We start from the raw sequence: 7,178 nt of genomic DNA, 5'->3' as shown, positions 1-7,178 counted from the left end.
TTTGATTGTTACAGAATCATCGTAGCGACGTTGCAGATACAGCTCCGCTGCTGCGCATCGGTGTCGGTGAGTTTTAGCGTAGGGAAGCGTGGGGAAATAAGCGTAGGTAGGGCCTTAGCTAAAACGTAGGTATGGAATAATTTGTAATTCTTTTCAGCAATTACATTTCCATTAAGCGAGCAAAGTCAAGAAACATTTCGACTATATTGCAACAACGTCGTAAAATTAATGCAATATAGCTGAAATGGCTTCTTGATTTATCTTGCTTAATGGCAATGAAATCACACTGCATTGCCACGAGTCTTAATGTGGCTCGAGACTCCTAGCTGACCCGGAGATGGAAGTGGATATTGCAGCCGGAACAGCTTAAAAGAAAGTGGTGAGTGTAATTCATTTTCACGTACTATGTCACTTATGTCCAAAAATTTTCTATTTCTTCTGTCTTTACTTAATCGAATCGTTCATTTGAATGTTTCAGAAAATAACGACGCAGAAGGTGACATCGGAGCAGCGAGGGAATCTTGCGTAGCTGACATTCCGAGCAGCCTGAGAGGAGGAGGAGGCCTAGGATAGGCATCGGGCATCGGCGTACCAACACTTCTGGTAAATGTTACTTTTTATTTTTTCTAAAGATATAGAATCTCTCTTTTCGTTTGTGCTTATTCAGTTGCTACATTAAATTGTGATTCGGAATTTAAATTAGTAAAAAGAAATAATTTGAAAAATTTGATTCAAGTTGATTCTACCATAGAGACTTTTTTCGAAGAAGTAATTTAGGAAAACATTAATCTGAATAACGAATAAGATGTTCGATGCGCGTGACAATTATTTAATTGATTCGATTATTTTTATGTTACAGAAAATATCCACGCGGGAAGGAGCAACGTTGCTTCGCATCGAGGGAACACGAGGGTCATCCCGAGCAGCCTAAAAGAAGGTGGTGAGTGTAATTGATTTTCACGTACTATGTCATTTATTTTTTCTCGCAATTGGAATAAAAATATTGCATTTCAAATTTGTTTGTCCTCCAAGTCATTTCTTCTGAGAATAATTAAGTCTCCAACGCGACTCGCCCTTGTTTAATATTTCTAAAGGTCTTATGTTGAATGTGACATATATAACACCAAGTATTAAGAGGCATAAAATCTGCAATGTTAATCAAAATAATTCCAAGTGTAATTGCAACGTACGTGAATAATTTGTATCTGCATGATACTTCCTCCTTTCTATCTTCGAGCTGCAGACTGACACTTGTTCGATCAACTTGAATGATCGTGATTAATTCTTCTAATGCCGAGATATTGATCTCTGATCGTAAGCGGCACGTGTCTGTAGAATCGTTTTTCAATAAGTTTCGCGTGATCTTTACCGGAACTCGAGACGTTTTCTCGCCTCATTCTCTGTACGAATAAGCGGAAATTGGATTTGATTGACAGGAATAATGACCTTGTTTCAAAAGCATGATTTTTTGTAAAATTTATAAATAATTAACGATTATACAATTTCAGCGTATGTTAACTGATATCTAAATTAAAAGCACAATAAAAATAATATTGCTCAAATATTTATGATTAATAACATGAAGTATATAATTTAGGAATACAATAAAATATAACAATTTCTGCAATTATTACGTTTTTATTGGGAACTCTAAATTTAATATAATTAATTTAAAAATATCTTATTGTATTCGAGAGAGTCTATCTTGTTTCGGTTCTTATTGTTGGTAAATGAATCTCAAGAGCTCAAGACGACACTTAGACGATTGAAATGCGATCGACCGTGAACCCGACACGCACTCCTCGCAGTCCTTGATACGCCGGAATTGTCGTAGAGTGATTTATGGGAACGTTCACCCGCTAGCCGGAACCATTGAAAAGAAGAAATCTAGAAATACTATTTGATCTCTTAGGATATGGCTATAGGGGAGACCGGGGCTAAGCCGACACTATTTTTTCAAAGGCAATTTTTAATATTTAATTAAAATTTTTAGGCAAATTCAATGGTACATATTTAAAGAGTGTTTCTTCAGGTACAAAATTGATTCAGGAAGTTTTGCTGTACGTCGCTTTGTTTTGCCGCCAGGAAAGGAAAAGTGACGCGAAGACAAATTTTCGAATTGAAAAATGCCGGGGCAAACTCGACACCCCGCCGGGGCAAACTCAACACTTTGTCTGATCGACACAATTTGATCTGGAACTTATTTTTTACTGTCTGAAAATGAAAATACATTGTTTATTGTGTATTTAAAAAGTACAAAAATTCGAAATAAAGTAGCTAGAACAATCATTTAAAATAATGAGAACAAAAATTGTTGAACTTTCAATTATCTTCATCTAAACTCATGTCTGAAAAACAATTAATGCAGGTAAACTCGCGATCGGACGTGCGCATACATTTGTCATGAGCCATACGGCTGCATGACAAGCTTCGTTTGTTACTGGGAGCCGACGAAACGGCGTGGTGTTGACTTTGCCCCGGACGTCGTTTTTCACTTTTGTCACTTCAAAAACATGAAAATTTTGAAAATATGCAAAAACGATTATCGGATTCATATAGAGCATCAAATTTCCCATCAAAATCACTTACCGGTAGATTCGCAAGAGTAAAGCTCGATGAAAGAGTAGACATTTTCGAGAGATCAGAAAAATTACTTTTCACTATCAAAAACGCTTATGTCGCGTTAAAAATTACACTATAACTCAGAATGTTACCAAATTCCGTTGATAATACTGGCACATAAAGACGCATTTACAGTAGGAAAGGCAAGTTTCTACGATAGATTTAAATTGGCAAAAAGCCTAGTGTCAAGTTTGCCCCGTTGTCGGCTTAGCCCCGGTCTCCCCTACTCCGTAATTAATCATAATTTAATGAAATTTAACAATCTCGCAGGGTATAAAACATCTCAAAACAGAACATTTGTCTCAATTATTTTTAAACAAAATAATGTAATTGCGAATTTGTGGTATGTAATATTTTTATTGTAAAACCATCTTTGTGTAAAATTATATACTTATAAAGAATTACCGAACTGGAAACTGATTTTTATCGCAGGACCGGTATTATTTTAGCGCGATACACATTGCAATTAAAATAACATTTTGAGTTTTTCGCAATTATTTGGTCTTTCATACACTATATAAAAGTTTAGTTTTGGCAAGCGGACTTTCATAAACAACCTTACATTCCAAGGATGATCACCGTCCTTTACGATCGCTTTACTTTTAGAAATTAGGCGATAACCATGGATAATTTTTATATTTTTATCACCGTCACCGTCACCGGAAATGGGCATTCTTTAGGTTTCCGTTCGAAAACGAAATTAGTTCACGGACGTCCAACGCGCGTGACGCGTCCAGTGAATTACCAGTTTGTTGTTCATAAGACGGTGCTACGTATTAAAAGCAGGTAATTAGCGGTACGAATGTACTTTTCATGAGGTCGAGTCGATATCTTCGATGCAGAAACCCATTAGGCTTGCTCTTCGCACGGATCTTCTGCTCGTATCCTTAAGGACAATTTTCGTGAATGGCGCGCTTATCTATCGCTTGGAAACCTTTCGAGTCATTGCTTTGAATTATCGCTTTGAGTCATCCTCGATTACCCGAAGTTTGCATTTCTGCAATTAACATTAATAATGTAATAGTAATTTATTAATAATTGTGTACGTTTATTTATAGCGATAACACGCTGGTAGTGAGTGATATGAGGCTTGACATAGTTATACTGCGCAAAAATATCGGAAAAAGGACATAGTTAGATGTTTATCGTCCATGGGACAATCGGAAAAATGTTGGTCTTGATAACAAGGATATATATTTTTTGATGAATATAGAGTAGTCTTGTATCCTTAATTTAAAAATCAATGAAAGTATGATTAAATTAGTCATAAATATAACGATGAAAACAATAAAGTTAAAAAATAACATTTTACTTATACTTACATCTATCGTTGTAACTTAAATCAATTTTTAACAACGTGTAGATAAGTAATTATATTTTATTTCTCAGAGTTAACTACGATAATTTAACAGAAATTTAAATCACGTTTTGATTATTAAAGCAATGTATGTAAAAAATGTTAACGTACAGGATAAATGATATGGTAAAAACGATGCAAGTGTATAAATTACTTTAGTAATAACGAATCCAATAACGCAGAAGATAATTCTCATGGTAATTACCATCAATTAACCTTTTTTTTCAACAATATTAAACTGCTGATGACGACAGTTTCTGCTTCCGTGTATTGTATCATAAAACGGAGTTGAGCGTGTTCGATCAATCTACAAGTAAGATCGTGTAGATGATATCTCTGATTTTCTGCATTCGTTCACGTTGCATCAGATGCGTCAGGTTATTCATACATTCGCGACTGTAAAAGGATTAGCGATAAAAAAAATCATTGCCCATTACCCTGAAAACTATTTCAAGCACCGAAGCCATGAATGCTAATCGCAGCTTCCACGGGACAGCTTTGTTTGTCAGCCTCGTTAGACGTTAAACAAATTAATGAGCCGTTCAATGCCGTAGCATCCTCCACAGACGTAGCATCCTGCATAAACATCAGATTTTGCTTTTCTTTTATCGCTTTTTCCAACTGTATTCCGTTTAATGACTAATGGCCTTGTTATACTTTCATAAGTATCATTACCGTTCCCGTAATTGATTATACAATTTTACGACAATGCTTCGTTCACGGTAATTGGCACGTCCTCGATCGATTTAATCGGGATTTTCCCTTCGGCCCGACTTAATTCGCTTGGTCGACCGTCAGAAAGCAGATCGAAATCGTGAATTCGAAAATGTACCCAAGGTCAGTTTCAAGACAGAGTAAATAACCGTTATCTTTAATATATCGTTTGCCATATTTCAAAAATAAGTCTTTCTCTTCTTTTCTACAAACATTTTTTAATTATGTAACGTAAGACGATCTTTCTGCAGTTCGCCGCAACATTCTAATTACAAATGCTAATAAAACACATTATTGTTTGTATAATGGAGCGTGTCATTCTTTTTTTCGCATAATTGCGAAATATTATCATAAACTATATAGCTTAAGACTTAAGAGAACAGCTGTTGATTACAGTAAATGTCCGCAAAAATAAGAATATTGCGAGCTAGATTGTCAGTATACATACGCAATAATCCTCTTATTACGAGCAATTACGGAATCGCACCTGCTACAATAAAAGAATTATTGCGAAAATATCTAGATCGATATTTTGGATCGCATTAGCCCTATCTTTGCGAACCTTGATAAACGAATGTGGGGAACCGCGCGTGTAAGCGGCAGACAGATAAATTTTAAGTCGCGAGCGAATTAATCGGCGCGATGGATCGGCACCGTAAATCTTCCCTCGAAGTACCAGGGATGCCGCAGTCGCGTTTGCAGAGAGAGAGAGAGGAAGGCGAGGAGAAAGAGAAGGAAACGCGGCGCGGCAAGAAGCGCGTGCCGACACGCTTGAGAGCGAAATATCTCTCGGGCGAGTGACCTCGTTAATTAAACCGAATTTAGGCGACTGAGGTCACCGTTGTGAGCCAGTCGCAGCAAGGTCCGAACCTTCCCTCAGACCGTAATGCTGCAGGCCGGATACTAGCCGGATATCGGAAGACATTCTGCCGCCGTTCTCTCCTTGCGCGTGATGTCACGGCTAATTGGCAGCACGCTAATTAGCAGGTTAAGGTGAGGAATTCCATTTTTAACGAAGGTCAAGAAATCACGGCGGCTGGTCACGCGACGGGAACCACGTAGATGCTGCATGGCGGGCGCTTTCTCAACGCGAGGCACGGATTGCGCGAACTTGCCAGTCTGGAACGATTGCCGCAGCGCGACTATGATAAATGGGTCAGATATAGTTAGCGTTTGTAACGACGGTAATTAAATCCTCAGGTCTATGTTGGCGTTGATTGCCCGGAAAAGTAAATCGTAAGCTGTCTCGCGTATGGTATACGTTGTTTCGTTCGTCGCTCGATCAGCGGAATTATTACAGCACGATCGCGCTCGCGCTAACTTGCTGTAAGATTCGCGTTCTTTGTCGAATAGCCTCAAGAAATAAAGGTATCTATCAAGAGACGCGGATATCAGCTAGAATCCCCCTTTTCAAATTAATACAGGACTATCACGTGTATCGCGTTAACGCTGTCGTTATTGTTATCAGGAGTACGTTAATATACAAAAATGCCTTTTCTCAAGGCAAGACATTCCCAAAGTTACGTAAAAAGATAAGGTTAATTTTTCCTTTCTAATAACACATTCGCGGCCACGTGTGTGCAGCCTATTATCGCAATTATTGTACGCGCGGATGTCATATGTGCGACGGACATTTTTTTTGTGTCGGACGTTACGAGGCATCTTCAGAGAACAGTATATTACAGTATCTTCGTAAGCGGTCAATTATACGGGAATTAAATACAGTATTACAATAATGATTATGCGATCGATCGACGCTATAAATGTTAACAAGCAATCATACAAGCGCGACTGTCGCATCCCGGCTGTTTCTCGGATCCGGTGAATAATTTAAACTTAATAACCAAATTAATCTTGATATAAATAAGACTTTTATTTCTTTATAATTTTTTTTCTATAATAGAGATATATTTATATAGTATCTGTGGAAGTTTTCATAATTTTATCAATCGTAATTTAGTGGGGAAATTAAATGGCGCATGATTAAAAGAATAACAGGTTCTGATAGAGATAACGATTTTGGAATTTTGACGTTAAAGACGTGCCTTTAATCAATTGTTTTAAAGAAAGGGCGTTCGGTAATTCGAGATATTTGCATGCCAAGACAACGTTCTGCAACACCAGTTGACGTCATAATGCCGCACTCACGGAACAGAGATCCGGATTCCGATCGAGAGCATGATGCGATAGGCATTGAGACGTTATGTCTGGAACATACATTAAGTACTCGCATGCATTATTTTACCATAGAAGATTGCGCCGGATAATTTGCCGTCTCTATGATCGAGCGGCGAGAGAAAAGTTCTTTGTCGCAAAAAAAAGTAGTGTGACTCAACTGAGATTAATCATAATTTGCATTCTTATTTCCTCCTTCGTTCTTATTTCACAATATATCACTGAGCGATTCCCTTCCTTCTTCTCTCTGTTTTTCTTACGCATATGCAGGCACGGGTGTTTAAAATCTTCTTTTCAAAGTTTTCAAATA

This window comes from Temnothorax nylanderi, unplaced genomic scaffold (genome assembly GCF_030848795.1).
Source record: "Temnothorax nylanderi isolate EJ_2023f unplaced genomic scaffold, tnyl_v1.0 TNYL_tig0058_pilon, whole genome shotgun sequence".
In the NCBI taxonomy this organism is placed as follows: Eukaryota; Metazoa; Arthropoda; class Insecta; order Hymenoptera; family Formicidae; genus Temnothorax; species Temnothorax nylanderi.
The sequence above is the reverse complement of the archived record's forward strand: the minus strand, read 5'-3'. Positions refer to the sequence as shown.